The sequence below is a fragment of the Malaclemys terrapin genome, chromosome 1, assembly GCF_027887155.1.
Source record: "Malaclemys terrapin pileata isolate rMalTer1 chromosome 1, rMalTer1.hap1, whole genome shotgun sequence".
Classification (NCBI taxonomy): domain Eukaryota; kingdom Metazoa; phylum Chordata; order Testudines; family Emydidae; genus Malaclemys; species Malaclemys terrapin.
In genome coordinates this window covers 296,135,230-296,153,636 of record NC_071505.1, presented here as the reverse complement: position 1 = coordinate 296,153,636, position 18,407 = coordinate 296,135,230, and the positions used below count along the sequence as shown (strand labels likewise).

At 42.5% G+C, this 18,407-nt stretch overlaps 1 long non-coding RNA gene across 1 annotated transcript; it reads left to right on the top strand.

Annotated features, from left to right (window-relative positions):
* Positions 1 to 1,268: 1,268 nt before the first annotated feature.
* LOC128829599 (uncharacterized) lies at positions 1,269 to 14,479 on the top strand. Its single transcript, XR_008443354.1, has 4 exons — positions 1,269 to 1,546; positions 9,114 to 10,549; positions 11,722 to 11,864; positions 13,686 to 14,479. It is a non-coding gene; the product is annotated as an uncharacterized LOC128829599 (long non-coding RNA).
* Positions 14,480 to 18,407: the final 3,928 nt, after the last annotated feature.

Sequence of the window (18,407 nt, the reverse complement as noted above, 5' to 3'; positions counted from 1 at the left end):
AGTTTTCAGGTATTTAAAAGGGTGTCATAAGGAGGAGGGAGGAAACTTGTTCACCTTAGCCTCTAAGGATAGAACCAGAAGCAATGGGTTTAAACTGCAGCAAGGGAGGTCTAGGTTGGACATTAGCAAAAAGTTCCTAACTGTCAGGGTGGTTAAACACTGGAATAAATTGCCTAGGGAGGTTGTGGAATCTCCATCTCTGGAGAGATTTAAGAGTAGGTTAGATAAATGTCTATCAGGGATGGTCTAGACGGTATTTGGTCCTGCCATGCGGGCAGGGGACTGGACTCGATGACCTCTCGAGGTCCCTTCCAGTCCTAGAATCTATGAATCTATGAATTTAAAATTGATAACTAACTATTCCTCAACTTCATGAGTTGACATATCTGATGCCAGTTTTTACATTACTGGAAGAGTATGCCACAGATAATTGTGGGAGGGTGCCAACAAGTCTGAAATTAGAACTATTTCCTATTAAGGGACATTTGAGTAAAACAAGATGGGAGTCCTATGATAATTGAAAAAGTGTCATATAAAGATTTTCTAGACCTGGAAGGTCTCACTCATGTTTGGGTGAGGAAAATGCGTTCATTTGGGATTCATTTTAAAGACTAAAGACTTTTCCTGTGTGTGTTTCAATGAGACTTTTAAACTCATAGTCCCAGTGCTAGTCAGAACCCATTTAATGGGGCTTCATTTGAACACTAAAGTCCACCCAAATGCAAGATCAAGGCTTAACATATCACTGCTTTTAAATTCTCCTCACTTAAATTGTCACAGCCTGACATAGTTTTCTCAGTACCTACCAGGCTGGATCTAAAGCCCACTGAAATCAACAGAAAGAATTCCATTGACTGCAATGGGCCTTTAATTCAGATTCAGCTTTAGATCCTGTGGTGACCCCATCAAGATAGGGATTCTTCTAGTGGTCTCACTAAGGATAAAATATTGCAAAGGTTTTTCAAGGCATCTTTCTCCAAACTTTGGGTGCCCCTCACCCCTCAGGCTGCGCTTGTCCATCATGGTTGTGAATTAATGTTACCCTGTTACTCTGTGTCCCTTTAACCTTTATTTGGCATTGTCATACACCTAGCTATAACAACGTATCTGAAAAAGAAGCAAAATATTTATTCCTAAGGGGTAAATCCACACACCAGCAATCAGCCCAAGTGTCTGAGCTGGATGCTTGGTCCATCCTCAGGGGAAAAGCATACTTCCCCCCAGGGAGGAAAGACCAACAAATGACCCATATAGATCTGCAGATCTTCCAGTCCTACTGCCAGCCTGCCCTAACACACCCTCTGCACTGCTTTCTATTCTATACATGTCCTTATACTGCCCTCATTGCCTTAGCACCTTCCAGTAGCGCATTAAGTGATATAACTAATATCTGTCATGTGTGGTTTGTTGTTTCTCTTATCCCTTCCTCAGGAAAAAGGTTCCCTACCGTGGATACTCCTGTGGGCCCTTTCTTCCAAAACCCTGCCCCATGCTGCACTGCAACTATACTATTTTCATTGTCATGAGGCCCTCCACACCTGCTGAGGTTAGAGCAAGATTTGCTGCTTTATTCAGATTCATTTTCAACCCGTGCTCTCAAAAAGAAAAGGTTTTACACCCTATATTTGGTGGTTTCTTCGTAGGGAGCAAGGAAGGAATTCACTGCTGCACTGTGACCACGCTATGCCATATACACCTCTACCCCGATATAACGCGACCCGATATAACACGAATTCAGATATAACGCGGTAAAGCAGCGCTCCGGGGGGGCTGCGCACTCCGGCGGATCAAAGCAAGTTCAATATAACGCGGTTTCACCTATAACGTGGTAAGATTTTTTGGCTCCCAAGGACAGCGTTATATCGGGGTAGAGGTGTATTCCAGAAAGTCGCCATAAGGCCCTCCCAGGGAACGCCCTTTCAGTTCAGAGGGCATGCTAGATCCATTCGGCAACAAGCAAGCGGCAGCCGGGGTGGTGGGAGGAGAGGAGTGATGGCTGCAGCATTCCTACGCCCCAGCTATTCTATGGCTGCTGCTTGTCTGCTGCCTGCCAAGTGCTGAAAGGCTATTCCCCTTGTATCTCAAGCCACTGCTCCTCCATTCCTGCAGCATACTCAGCACTATCACAGGGATGAATACAGCATATAGTTTCAAACCTTTTGGTCTTGTTTGGTGGCTTTTGTCAAACCTAAGAACTGTCACCAGCACTCACAGTGGTTATGTAGTCTGGGGTTAATTCTTGATGCCCTTTTCCATCAAGTAGTTTTAGGGTCCAGTAGATATTGAACTGGAGGACAGCATTCTAAGCTATTACTGACTAAGGTTATGGCTACACTACTATAATCTCTGTATGCATATGGTGCAAATAACCAGCCATTTCAGGGAGCATCTCCATTTTCTTGGCGGTTTAAAATCTCCAGCAAAATTTAAGCCTTCACTAATAGAATGGGGAGCAAGCAGCCAGCTGTTACCCCTGAAGTATCAATGCTCCAGGGTGGGGATTGGGTCACTATGCAGACACATTCAAGGCCTATAGCCCACGCCTCCAAAATGACAAAATACAAGCAGTTGTGCATGAGCTAAATCTGAAGCATGAGCCTCCATGTGCCCTTATTTCTTTCCCCTGAGTTTATTTCTGGGCAGCCAGGAGATCCCCTCCATGTTGCTATATACTGATGAATGTACTGCTTTTCAAAATATGATGATTATAGCTTTTAGGATTTCCTAATCTGGTAATTCAAGTCTGCAGCCCAGAAGCAGAAGTGAGAGAGGCGCACATACATTTTATTTGTATCTGAGATATTTATAGAATTCTAATTTCTAATTCTGTTTCTTAATTCTGCTCTTAAATCAGACTCTGAGTATAGGTTATGGGATTTTTGCAGCCCAGTAGCTCCTCTGGTGCCGCATAACTAGGGAGGCTCCTCTTGGGCAATGCAGCTGAAGTTGCTCTGTATTCCACTCCTACATGGAGGAATCTACATAAAGATAATTTTGGCCAGGTATAGTGATGAGACTCATAAGAATTATGTTGGTACATCCCCATATGATCTAATGTAATAGGCGTGTTCTCCCCTGGTGGATTAATTGAACTAGGGAACTCAGACAGGGCTTATTGAACTGAACATTCCCTCCTCCCCCCCGCCCCCACACCCAAAAAAAACTCACAATCACAGTGGGAAGAGGAGAAGGGAGCCCCACTTTTGGTTGAGGGAGGCCACCAACTATATGATTGGGAGAGAGGGGGCTGGAAGGTAACATTACCACAGAGAATAGTGTGACCCTTATCCTTTTTCAGAAGGTCCTTCAGTTAATTTTCAGTCCATGTAACAGTACTCAGACCCAAAACAATATGAATTTATTCATGAGTGAGATTTCATGAAACACCACATCAAAAGCTTTACTAAAATCAATGTACTCTATTTCCTGAATTCTCTTCATTCATTCGTCATTTATTTACTGCAGTCACTTCATTTGTTGGACTCATGGGTCTTCATGTTAAGGATGACTCACATGAGTAAAGCTTGCTGGATTGGACTCCAAATTTGTAGTTGGATCAAAAGAAGCTATCCAGCTTGTCTGTCATGTTTTGTTCTGGTCTTCTAATTCTACAGGGGTGGGAATTCAAAAGGTCTTAGCCATGACCTAACTCTGCTCCCATCAAGGTTGATGTTATTCAATGGCAGCAGACTAGACCTAGATGTTCATTGACTTTTCCCTTACTATTTGATCCATTATTTTGATGAAGAATGGGCCTGAAGTTAGACTTACCACTTACCAGATTAATCCTGGCTATGGCAATCTTCTTCTCTTTGTTGCAAATGCGGCACTGAAGAACTTTTCTATGACTATTTGATGTCTCCCCAGTTCTCCATGGCTTTTAAAAAAAATAATTATCAGTGGCTTAGTAAATGTATTAGTCCATTTTCTCAACACCTTAGGTTGCATGTCATTGATACCCACTAATTTGTAAATGTTCACATTTTCCAAGCGTTCCCTTGACTGTTCTTTATTGATAGCTATTCCTACAAGGTATTCATAACTTTCTAATTCACCAAATCTCCTATCTTTATTTTTTATGTTAAAGAAAGATTTTAACAGCAACTCTCTGACATTTCAGTCATCATTGATTTCATCACTCATAAACGAACCTCAAGTATCAGAGGGGTAGCCATGTTAGTCTGTATCCACAAAAACGATGAGGAGTCCGGTGGCACCTTAAAGACTTACAGATTTATTTGGGCATATGCATCTGAAGAAGTGGGCTTTTTTAACAATGAATGCTTATGCCCAAATAAATCTGTTATTATAAATGAACATCCTTCTTGTCTAGAATTTTTCCCAAAATATTTATAAAAGCCCTTTTATAGACCCCTTAACTCCTTTGGCTGGCATTCATTTTGGCTTTCTGCTGCCCTCAGTCTGGATCCACTTACACAAGCAGAAAGGATTCTACCTGGGCAGAACTTCCTTAACAGCATAGAAGTGGGGATTGTCCTCCGACAGCATCATCTTGTCTTCATTAGGACCTTATGAAATTTCTCTGTGGTTCCTCCACAAGGTCTTCCCTCTGCAAAGTTTTAGGGCTGGGAGGGACCTATGGTCAGGGATTGAGACAGAGGATCAGACACAATATCATTTCCTGATCAATCCCAGGATTTCAATGGGGAAATCTATTAGGAAATCAATGGTGCTCAACGCATTATCTCCTGTGGGACTAACTGGAAGGCTGAGCTATGGCAGCATGACTTCTGCTAGAGCCATTCTCTCAGATGAGAAGATGGCCAGCAAAGCAGAATGGAGGGCCATCCATCCAAGCAGTGTTGTACCCCCCATGGAGTCACACAACTGAGAGGCCTTGACCCCTGCTCATTCTCCAGTCCCACAAGTCCTTCTCACCAGAAGCAATTCTGTTCTGAGAATGCTGTGAAGCCTCATACTCTCTGGTCCTTTCCTGCAAGCTCCCACATGGGAGGAGCTAATCTGGCGCTGTGGCTTTCCTCCTCAAACATTAACTAAGTCTATATATTTTTGTTGCCTCCCTTTTCTATTTTCAGTACAGTTTGTTTGTTCAATAACCTTGCAACATGATACACATGTATAAACCTTACATACATACATATCTTGTATTTGATAACTGACTTTTTTTATGCACATCTGAACTTTGTTTCCTCCGCCCCCGTGGAAAAGGCCATGGGGCTCACTCTTAAAACCTGGCAAATCCTAAGGGATCCACAGAGATATGCAGGAAGCCAGAACCAACCACTCAAAGGCCCTACACCTCCTCACAGGCTCTGGCAGCCCCATCTCTGAGTCCCCGACAATAAAGCTTCCTAGGAGTCATGCTATCAGAGACTCATTTCTCACAGCTGTCCCCAGGACTCCTGGGAGAAAACTCCAAGGCAGGGGTAGTCAATAGGCAGACCGTGGGCCAAATCAAGACCACCAAATGCTTTTGAATGGACTGCAAAATCTTTTTTTTTAATTATTATTAATTATTATCATCATCATTGTTATTTTTGTATTATTTTCTCTGGAGTCTGGAGCTTGATTATACCTTGACCAAAAAATTTGGACCTTGACAAAAAATAATGGATTACCTCTGCTCCAAGGAAAAGACAATGCAGCCTAGGGCTATAAATCTTATCTGGAAATTCTCCAGTTGGCAAGGTACATCATCCCCTGTCCTCAGCTTGCCTTTTTCTTCTACCTTCTTAGTGCACCCCAATTTGTAGAGAATCTCATATGGGGCCCAGATGAGGGAAGAGGGGAATGATGCAGTGAACACAGCTGTGTCTACCCTTCTGCACAGAAGGGAAGAGAACTATATGCAGACGGTCTCCTCCATGCGCTGATCAGGGGGGGGGCATGATCTAATCTGAGCCATGCTATTTGCCTATAGAGTCCTAAATATAAAAGTAAATCCCTAACAGATGCAGTGCTGATGGCACCACAGTAGCACCAAGCTTACAAGACAACCACGTTTAGAAAAAAGATTCACGATGAATAACTCAATCTATCTGTAACACCACACACATGTATAAACCTTACATACATACATATCTTGCATTTGACAATGGACTTTTTTTAGGCACATCTGAACTTTGTTAGTACCCCAAAAACAGCTGATTTATGGGAGTGGAAGAGTAAAGAAAGCAATTTCTCACAATCATGTGATGAAAGCTACTTTTAACATGCATTGTGGGAATACCAGCAATTAAAGATGGAAACATTAATCATCAGTGATTCAAGTGACTGTCAGTGAGTGGCCTGCTCTCAGGCATCCCTGTATGGCCTCCGGGGAGCCCTGTAAGTAGCCCTTCACCTCAATTTCCCCCCATCAAGGGGATTCTTAAATAAACTCCACACAAGCTTTCATGAGTCTAATAACAACAGCCCTGCTCATGGTCTGATTTTATTGATATGTTCACAAGTCAATGCAAAAGTCTTTCACCCCAGTCTTAAACAGGTAGCAACCCCTCCTCCCCAACAGCCAGCTAGCTTGCTCACTCTCTGCCCATCCCCCAGCAGCTTTCTGTTGCTTTTTTTTTTTTTTTTTTTTAAATAGAATCAGGTCATCCCTGCTCAGGTGTACCTCCTGAGTAACTGGGGTAGGCTTGCCCCAGACTTCTAACCCTTAAGGGACAAACCACCCTGCTAAAGTGACCAATTGCAGTTTTCCAGATCACAAATTCTGAGAATGAAACAACATCTGTTAGGCCTTTGTGTAGTATTTTAGTAGTGGCATGATCTGTAGTTTTACATACTGTTGCCCCTTGGCCCAAACAGTTAACCCAGTATTTGGGGCCTTGACAGGTTGTTTCTATTAGGAGGAGAAACTGATAATATGATTTATGATAATATATATTTATTTACAGGTTATAGAAAGCTAATCCTCATAAGGGCACAGTAAAATTCACCAAAGAGCATAGACCAAGTCCTATGTCCCTGAACACAGTATGAACAGACAACAGCAGACACTTTTCTTGTTCAGAAATCAAAGTCTGCCTTTTTAGCAAGTACTATTTGCAAAAGAAACTCTGTCACTTAGGGCTTGTCTACACTGGCAATTTACAGCGCTGCAACTCTCACTCAAGGGTATGAAAAAACACACCCCTGAGCGCAGCAAGTTTCAGTTCTATAAAGTGCCAGTGTAGTCAGTGCACCAGCGCTGGGAGCCACGCCCCTCGTGGAGGTGGTTTTTTTAAGAGCGCTGAGAGAGCTCTCTCCCTGTGCCATCGCTGCTATGGCAATGCTTTAGCGTTGCCAGTGTAGACTAGCCCTTAGCTTCCTCCCAGGCCATCCCCACTCCTGCTTCCCCTGCTGCTGTCTGCTATGGCTTTCTGGTTCTTTTCTGTTTCTGACACCCACACAAACATAGCTACAACCAATCAATGTCCCAGCTCCTGCCTTTGCAATCAGTTCCCAGAGAAGGCACTTCTCCTGAGTTAGTTCTTGCTCAGGCCTTTCCATGTGGCCCCGTGCCTTAAGCAGTGACTTCTATTGTTTCAGCTACCTTACTCCATAAAATAGTTTAATTGCTTCTTCCATTTAACCTGAATAAAAGGTGATTAGAATGCCCATCAGCTTTAATGAGGTCTGCGATTGCCTAGAGATCAAATACAAGCTTATTGGCAGACATTAACACTTTTCAGCATAACAGTATCCATAGGTCTGATTGTGCTCCCATTTACTTCAACTGCGGCTGGATTGGACCCACTCAATAGATGGAGCTAAATTTCCGCTGCCAGACATTTTATAACAGCTATGGGCCTGTCACTTGTAGGCAAAAGTGGGGCCCAAATTGGTTTTTCCTACATCAAGCCAGCCAGAAGTGACTTCTACACTAAACACCACAACCAGGAACAAAATTAATTTTCATATACAATTTCACAAATGTCAAATTATCAATATAAAATACAAGACAGGTTATAGAAAGCTAATCCTCATAAGGGCACAGTAAAATTCAGATTGCTAAAATAACTCAACTCCAACTTTCATCGAAGACCCTGGCTATACTTTCATGATGTAACCTGGCTTTCATCAGGGACCCTGCCTATGCTACCTGCAGAACTATGTGCCTAATCCAACACCCACTGAAGTCAGTGGAAGGACTTTCATTTCAGCACACATACCCTGATTTTTCCACTCTTGTACCTTGTGTAGTCATTTACACCTATGCAAAGCGGTTGTAAAATGTTACTAAATTAAATTAACAGCACTTTATAGCTACCTTTCACTGACTATGCACAGCTGTAGATGTTGACACAAGGCTCAAGGCAGGGGTGAATTGGGCACACACACAGTTGTTGCTAGCAGGGTTCTAGCACAATCTACAAGAGCAATGTAAGCAGGAATTATTTTGCCTTATAACTGAATTATTAGTCATGCTATGCGACAGATTCTGTCCCTACCAGGTGATATATGGTTCCGTCTATACTATGAATTAAGCAATATCAGGGGACCTCATTAAAACACATCAGTCCCCTCCAAGGTTCCATTATGCAACGATGATGAGACCCAGCTGTTTTTTAAGAATTAAGCTCTTTCCTACAGAATGGAACAAGTCAGTGGACAACTGTCTTTTAAGTGGGACCCCCCAACACTGCTATATTTGTAGCACTATTTTATCCTATAGTTCCAACATGGTTCTCAGACAAAACATCCCTGTTGACATTACTCAGGAAAATAATTTTAAAACTCTGTTAGCAAAAAACATGTTTAAACATGAGTATAGTTCTGCTCTCAGTGCAGGCACAGCCTAAATACTTGGCCTCCCCCATTGAAGAGAAATGCACACTCCTGACCTACAACAGGAAAAACAGCTGAATTAACCATCCCATTGTCAACCACCTACAATTAAACCAGTACATTCAGGGCTGCAGAAGTTTATATCCTAAGTATGGTTTGTGACCTTGTGCAACCTCAGTGCCTGAATGTCAACTGTATACAAACTAAATATATGGTGATATTAGCAATTACATTTACAAATAAGTTACTCAGTCATTGGGATTTCTTCCCTTGCCCCTCAAGAGAAGCATATAAATAAACTGTTTTTTTCCTTACCGGCTTTTGCTTCCACTTGACCAGCATTTTATTTTGTTATTTCTCAGGTACTGGAGTCTGAAGGACTTAGACACATGGTTGCATATTTACCTGAGCATCCATTGTGACATCAAGATTTTGGCAGGATGTCACTATGCTCATAGGTCAACACTGCTGTTTCTCCAAAGGGCTCTGTGGTGCCTTAATTTGCAAGACACAATGTGTGGGTGAGAGAGACACAGGGAGAGGTGTGCACACACACAGGTTTTGCACTGGTCTAGCTCCAGGGGCATTCTGTCTGGGGACATAGACATTGGAATGAGTGTGCTGGAAAGCAGTACTGGCCATTTTTTCAAGCTGGAGCATGTGCTTCACCTCACAGCTGCTGCAGTCTGCTAGCCTGTGCAGAAGAGGAGTAAGGCCAGGGCACTCAAACTAACAGCCCTGTAGTTTAAACAGCAGGACACTGGCCACAAGGCATTCTCAGTAAGGGGTCCATGAATTAGAACTTATTTCCTTCTTTAGTCCACCAGAGTCCAGATTTGGGGCCCTCTTGGTATGCAGCAAGATTCATCTATTTTCCCCCCCAAAAAATGTTGGAGATGGGAAGGTGGTTTGGGGAATAGAGGGATGTTCAGGCCTGGATTAACCAATCTGCACTCAGTTTACTTGCACTGGACCCCTGATCTCAAGGAGGCCCTGACCAGCTTTGGGCCTAGGGTTGCCACTTGGTCTGTTTTTAAAGGGCCTGGACAGTTTTTCTCCTTCATTGCTGGTTACAATGTTTCTTTTTTCCCTACTTGTAATTTACAAGTTATTTGTAAGTTACAAGTCAGTAACTTCTCCCTCCCCATTGCAACAGCTACTGCACACACAAGGAGGGTTGGGGGGATGCACTAGCAGCTACTTTCACTATAGCATGCAGGTCACATGACTGCTGGGAGCACTCCTAGAGTGGCACCCGCATTCCGCTCCATACGCCAGGCCCTCAACCTGCTGGCATGATAGCTAAGACGCCTGCTCCTCTCCTTGCCGGAAAGCAGGATGCACCCTGTAATGGCATGCTAAATTGTATTATACTTTTCAGCCACGTGTAATATACCTTAACAAGCTCGCAACAGCTGAGCCATTCTTGGCAGTACATTAAAGGATCTTATTGCGAACAGAGCTGAGAGGGAAGCTCTGTGACCAGTCCATATCTGGTACAGAAACCTGACCTGTTAGTAGCAGCCATGCAACCTACTGTTTATAAGGTGTACATGACATGGAGTCAGAAGCAAACTAGTGCCAGAGAGAACAGAAACAGAAGGAACAAAGCAACAAAGGTTGCAGACAGAAGGAGGGGAAAAAGCAACAAATTTTGCAAGATTTCATCAACATCCCTCTGTTCAGTGCCACAGAGAACTTCAGCTGCGATAAACCTTTCCAATGGAGAGACTGCAAACAGTATTTTGCAAGATTTCACATTACAACCAAACTCCAAAAGGAAACTAGAAATATTCAGGTATGTTCTGTAATTTATGCTAAGGGGAATGCAAGCAGAACATATCTTTAAATCTTTTACTTTACTGAAGATGATCACAACGATGACTATGAAGGGATTATGGCTATGTTTGATGCATGTTTTTCATAAACCACATTTATCTGAGATATAAAAGCATGTTTTACACCAGAGAATTCAAGAATCAGGAGAAAATGTTGAATCTTTCATAAGCACTCCTGATTCATTGGTTGGAAATTGTGATTTTGGGACAGCAAAATGTGAAAATATCAAAGAGAGGCTATTTATTGGGTTAACAGATACAAATCTTTCACAGCAGCTACAATTGGAGAGACTTTATCCTATACACAGATATTCAAATAGCAAGGCAGTCTGAGCTAGGCAAACAGCAAAATCTAGAGCAATTTGCCCAGCTTGGAAAAGCTGAAACTAGCTTAGAAGCTGTATTCTCCAAGCCTCAAGCAGATTCTGGGAAATTCTTTTAGCCAAAGAGACTTCAAAACTGACTACATTTATCACCCTTTGGAGATTTTGCTTTCAAAGACTATTTTGGGGGATTACTAGTGCACCTGAAATTTCCAAAGAGAGATGGCAGAACTGTTAGTGAAAAATGGAGTTGTAGTTTTCATGGACAATATTTTGATATATAGGTCTTTAATAGAAGAACACAACAAACCCCTCCATGAAGTTCTAAGTCTAATGTGTCGGTTCAGACTGAAGCTAAACAAAGAAAAGTGCATTTTCCACCTTTCCCCAAATTGAGTTTTTGGGACAGACAATAAACAAAGATGGAATCAATCCTAGGCCTGAGCAAGTAAAAGCAATTTTACTGGCAGGAGATGGCAGGAGAGAGATCACTTGATCATTATCTGTTAGGTTCACTCCCTCTGGGGCACCTGACATTGGCCACTGTTGGTAGACAGGATACTGGGCTAGATGGACCTTTGGTCTGACCCGGTATGGCCTTTCTTATGTAATTTGAGACTTGAGTGCACCAATGAATGTGCCAGAACTGAGATACATCCTGGTGATGGTAAATTACCATGGTTGATACCTACAAGACCTTCCTACAGTGACAAAATCACTGAATGAACTACTAAAATCCAACATATTGTGGTTATAGGGACCAAATGAAGAAAATGCCTTCAAAAAGATCAAACAAATTATCTCAACAGCTCCAGTTCTCAAGTACTATGATGTGAACAACCCACAATGGCCAGCAAGGATGCAAGCAGCTACGGCCTAGGTGGTGTACTGTGTTGCCTCTGCACAGGAGGCCATCAAAGGCCACGCACCAGCTGCGCAGCCGTGCACATAGGTGAGTGTGGAGGATGTGTAGGGTGGGTGGGGGCAGTGGGGTGTGGAGGGGGGTCGTGATGGGGGTTTGGGGTGCTTGGGGCATGCAGGGCTATGGGGGAGGGGAGAAAAGCCTTGCCCCAGGGCTGTGGCGGGGAGACAGGGCTCCCTCAGCAGCACTGTACACAATTTATTAAACATTGCAATTTATATTAAAATCTGGTCTTGGAGCTTACATTATTTATCAGCTTTGAAAACTGCTACTGCTCTCACAACCGGACAATAGAAAATGATACATTATTTTTCTTACTCTAGTATAATTGAGTTGAAATGGAAAACAGCTTTTTAAAAATAGCTAACACACTTAAAAAAATACATTGTTTCATTGAGAAAAATGACCTGACCTCTGTGCTCTTACACTGTGCACTTGGGGACCAGACTACTTTGTCATAAAGCTACTATTAGAGAAATAATATTAGTACAATTTTTCCATTTGTAGAAAGGAGTTGACAATATTTACCGGCTTCAAAATAGTTATTGTGTGGCTAAATCAAATGTATAAACTTATCTGATCTCAGAAGGAAGAGGTGCAAACTATTAGTATTTTTAGTATTACTCCTCCATTAACTGGGGCGGGGGGGTTGTGTGTGGACTGGATCGTTCAGGAAACTAATGGGATATAAAACATTTTTGTTAATGAGAATCCAAAGCAATAGAACAATATTAATAAAAATAGCTTTATATTAATAGTATTATGTATTGCTTGTCTTTATATTTCCTTCTCTTTTCCTTCACTCCTTTTTTTCCCTTCAGTTGACTGTATATTTTGGTGTATCTTATCCTCCCTCTTTTTCTTGTTTTCCCACTCACTGCTCCCTCAAACCCACACATCTGCTCACACTCACTTCCCCACACACATACACTGTCCCTCAGGCCTATAAAAGGTACCTACTCACACTTTTGGGGATAGGGTGACCAGATGTCCCGATTTTATAGGGACAGTCCCGATTTTTGGGTCTTTTTCTTATATAGGCTCCTATTACCCCCCACTCCCGTCCTGATTTTTCACACTTGCTGTCTGGTCACCCTATTTGGGGTTGTCTTTCTGAACCTGGGGGGAAGAGAATATTTCTTGTCTCTATGAGAGAAGGGGCTGCAGTAGAAAGGTCCTTTTCTTTTCTCCTTGAGGAGAGAGGCATTGAGCTGGATCTTTAGGCTTAGGGCATTGGTCTGCACTCAGTTTACTGTGCTTAGATAAAGATTAGTCTTAGTCACTTAGGCAGTGAGCTGAGTTGCAATCAGCCACTCATCATGGGTTCTGATGGGGAGAAAAGGGAGGGAGCTGCAGTTGGAAGCAGGAGAAAGGGAGGAGCAGGATTGGTCAGTAGTTACTCTGCGGACAGGAATAGGGATGAGAGGGCTCTAGAATCCTGGGAAGGGAGCATTAGAAAGGAAAATAATTGTTTGTATTTGTCTCCCACCTGCCATTGGTAGCAGCAGGGTCTCTCCATAGAGCATTGCTTGCTCAGGTGACGGGGTATTTTTATTCATATAAACATGTAATCTTTTTATGAATGCTTATAAACTCTTGTGTACAGTTATATCTATTAGCAGTGAGTTCCACAAGTCAATTATTCATGATATTAAATTTTTTTCCTTCTGTCAATTTTAGATGTGTTGCTCTTCCTTTTGATTGAATGCCACCTTGTTCTTGTATTAAGAGAGGGTAAATAGGAGCTCCCAATTTACCTTCTCTATCCCATTCATTGTTTTATGCAACTCTATTATATCCTTTTTCACCTATGCACTCTCTAATCTAAATAGTACTAATCTTTCCTTATAGGGAAGTTTTCCCATGACTTTCTCACGTAATCCGACAAAGTCACAATGGCTCCCAGATCTCAGCATTACCTCGATATTGATGCTGCACATAACCAAATTCATTCTGCACAAGGATGGAAAAAAATAGAGGGAACACTAGTGGTGTAGTGTTGCAACAACATTGATTTGAGTTAAAGCCAACTGTAATTTGCTCTCATACACTCGCAGAAGCATAAAAATAATATGGACATATTGAAAAAGGAGTGCCTGGCAAGCATATGGACACGTGAGAACTTTTTTACATATATCAGTATTGATTAGACTCTTATACATTGATAACAGACCATATACTGCTTTAATCCTCATCAATGGAAAAGTCCTGAATCAAACACCACTGAGACACCAATGTCTTTTTATAAGATTAATGTGATTTAACCCATTTGCTAAATACACCTCTACCCCGATATAACGCTGTCCTCAGGAGCCAAAAAATCTTACCGCGTTATAGATGAAACCGCGTTACATCGAACTTGCTTTGATCTGCCGGAGTGCGCAGCCCCGCCCCCCCAGAGCACTGCTTTACCGCGTTATATCCAAATTTGTATTATATCAGGTTGCGTTATATCAGGGTAGAGATGTATGTTGCTGGGAAAATCTGGTGGTAGCAGACACTGTCATGGAGCCCAGTATCTCATTCAACTACCTGTGAACTAGACGATGATGTAAAGTGTACATGGATGATGTGGACACATACAGACAAGGGTCAGAAAAGAGACCGCACCAACTACAACAAGCAGCCTTGACACACACACACACACACACACACACCTTTTAAGAAGTTCTAAGTTACATTAGGCTGGCCCAAGTATCTAAAGGACACTAAGGAAATGACAAGAGAGTACTTTGTGGTATGTGAACAATTAAGCGGATCAAATGGACTCCTAATTAAAGGTGACTGCATCATAATTCCAAATGAAATGAGAGGAGGAATCCTAAATCTTTATATCCTTCATGGATCAGGACTAACTAAATGTCATGAATGGGCTAACCAGTCAGTGTGGAGGCTGGGCATCAGCAAAGACATAAAGAATAAAGTATCTGCATGTGAACATTGTTTGCATTGTGTTGTCTGTTTGTTAGTTCTGCAATCTTTGATAACAGCACCTCTACCAGACTGACAATGGAAGAGACTAGCTGCAGATTTACACAAATTCAGAGGATATCATTACTTGGTAATAGTGAACTGTTTTTTCAGGTGTATATAGAAATAACATACTTGAAAGACATAACATGTTGCTGAGTTATTGAGAAACTGAAGTGCACTTTTGCTCACTTCAGTATTCCAGAACAACTAGTAACAAACAATGGACCACAATTCACTGCAGCAGAATTTGTCATTCCGAACAAAATATGATTTTGATCATATTACTAGCAGCCCACATTACCCACAAGAAAATGGAGAAGCTGAGAGAGTTGTACAGCCAGCCAAGAAACTCCTACAGCAGGAAGATCGATTTCTTGCTCTTCTGAGCTATACATCAATGCCAATAGTAGTTACTGGATATAGTCCAGCACAATTCTTGGTGGGAGGACAACTCAGGTTCTTTTCCAAAGTTGGAACAGTAGTTCTATCTCCAAAGTAGCCAGACATGAAGAGGGCTGCGAAATTACATTAAAAGATAAAAAGAGCTTACAAATGCTTTGGCATTAGATGTCACTCAGAGAAATGCCAGGTCTAGAACCTGGTGACCTTGTTTGTGTTAAACTAGATGGAGAAAAAGGATGGAGAACTTCAGCTGTTGGGGGGAGGGGGAGGGAAGAACTGACTGCCCAGGTCACTGGTGATCAAGATCACCAGTGAAGGGTTCAACAGAAATCTTTGACATCTACAGTTTGTTCCTCAGTAAGAACAATCAACAGAGAAAACTCTACAGATGCTGGATGAAGAACAAGAAGAAGACTGAAAGATTCCAAACCAACCAGAGACCGTCTTTGCAACTAATAGACAGCCAGATGACCAAGTTGTTACACATTTGGGTCATCTCATTAGAAAACCAGCATGATTCAGAGACACTTAACAGACTGATCCGTACTGAACTTTAAGATAGTATGATATTGTAAATGGTAGAAATGTCATACAGTAGAACCTCAGAGTTACAAACACCTCGGGAATGGAGGTTGTTCGTAAATCTGAAATGTTCAGAACTCTGAACAAAACATTGTGGTGTTCTTTCGAAAGTTTACAACTGAACATTGACTTAATACAGCTTTGAAACTTTGCTATGCAAAAGAAAAATGCTGCTTTTAACCATCTTAATTTAAATGAAATAAGCACAGAAACAGTTTCCTTACCTTGTCAATTTTTTTTACTTTTCCTTTTTTAAAATAATTTACATTTAACATGGCACTGTAAGGTACAGTATTTGCTATTTTTTGTCTCTGCTGCCTGATTGCATGCTTCCAGTTCCAAATGAGGGGGTGGGTGTGTGTGTGTGTGTGTGTGTGTGTGTGTGACCAGTCAGTTCGTAACTCTGATGCTCATAACTCTGAGGTTCTATGGTACTTAAAGGGGGAGATGTAATGGAATGCCAACTTGCACTATGCTGCTCAGCCACTAGGTGGTACCATGTTTAACAGACCTTACCATAAGCTCACAACAGCCATTCCTGGCTGTGTATTAAAGGATCTTATAGTGAACACAGCTGGTGTGTCTCTCTGAAAGGAAGCTCTGGGGCCAGGCCATATCTGGTACAGAAGCCTGACCCAGTAGTAGCAGCCCTGCAACCTACTGTATACAAGGTGTAAATGACAGACTCAAGGCTTGCCAGCAGGGTGGAGTAAAGAGTGGGGGTCAGGGTGGGGGAGGCAGGGGCTTCTAGGAGGAGATGGGAGCGGGAGCTCCTTGGACTGAGGCTCCTGGGAGGGGGCAGGTGTAGAGACTAATGGCCTGGGGGGTCAGGCTTGTGGGGGCACCTGAGAGGGAAAGAGGAGGGTCAGGCTGGTGTGGGGGGCAGTGGATGTTTTTTTCTGCCTCTCAGAGGTGGGAACCCTATTTGAGTCTTGGCCAAGTTTGGCCCGGCTGCCACATATCATGACATATGACTGGTTGGGCAGGCCAAACTTCAGTGAGTAGCATTGCGACCTGGTGTATGGGGCCGCAGCACACTGTGGTTTGGTGCCCTAAGCAGAAGCACAGGTAGGTTTGGTACCCTAGGCAATTGAGGCTTTTCTCAGCACTCTTCCAGATGTCCATGGCGAACAGAGACATATAAAAGTAGGGGGGCTTCTGGGAGGGGTCCAGTTTCTCAGGTCTCTTTTTGAGGTTCTGCTCATCTTTGATTCATTCTGTCTCCTTGTTGGCATTGGTGTCACAAGCCACCAGAGTCACGGTGTCCTCTTCAGGATCCTGGTAGATGACCATCCTGGTACCCAAGTTCACCCTTCTTCCCAGGCAGACAAAACCCAGCTTTCCTGCTTACTCAGCTGCTGAAGTCCAATCCCACAATCAGCTTTTCAGAGCCAGTCACTTATTTGTATTCAATCAGCTCACACTTGTGTCCAGAGCCAGCTGAGACTCAGTGCCCCTGTCCCTGAGGAGCTGGTAAAGTTCTCTAAACCTTGCCTGCTTTTCAAAAGCCAGCAAAGTGTTTCTGGCTGAGGAGGCTCAGATATCCAATGCACTAACTTACTTGCTCTTTCCAGCCAGTTCTGCTTTGAGCAGGAAGTCTTTCCCCTATCGCTGTGGAGCCAACTGGGCACCGTCAAGTTCATTTCTAAGTCACATTTCGTAAATACAAGTGATTAGCCTACTTAGCAAATGTTTCCCAGAGCAAAAGAAGGGGTTAGATTTTAAAAAATTAATCAGACTGCCATTTATATTTAAACTAAATATTCATATATTTCATATTAGATTTTTTTCAAAAGTCTTCTCTGATCTTTCCTTGCCAGTTTTGAATAATTATCTCGTTTGGGTATTTGGGGAAAGATCTGGTGGACAGATCTGATCTCTCCGTGAAAGGTGGATGAGGTATTATTCCTGATATCCGGTTAAATGAAAAAAAAACAAATCTAAATCCTGTGGTGACCTAAGGTTCTGAAGGCTACCTGATTGTCAACATTAAAAGGAAGCAACCAAATCTCATTGCAAACCTACTATGTTATTAGGGCGTGGCTGGCACTCATTCAGGTACAGGCATTCATTTTCAAACTGAGCTCAACCCTGTGTGTGCGTGTTCAGTGAGCTGCAAACATTCACTTCCAATGGAACCAAAACTCTGGTCCTACACTGAAATGAACAGGTAAAAGAGGGATAGGATTGTGATGCAGGATGCTCTCTCTCCCCAATTCTCAGATCTGTCTATATCTCTCTGTATATACACATTTGCATTTATAATTGCGAGAGTCTTGGCCAGCTGATTACATATTATGCAGTTACACAATTTATAAATGGCAATTATTCTCATATTTACAGACTGTGTATCGCATGCTCTGTTTAGTTTAAGGAAGGTGGGGAGGACCCCAATTTCCATAGCATGAGGGAGCACAAAATTCTTTAATCCAGCCCTGGGGATGTTCCCCTTCTCGACTCAAATGGATAGTCAGCATTTGAGGTTCTGTGGGTGATCCAGTTAGGAGCAGAAACTAGTGATAGTCAGGTCTTTCTTTGAAGCAGTATTGTTTATTTACAAAGAATGCACAAAGTCCTGTTTCTCTGAATGAGGAGGGAATCAAATAGCAGGAAACA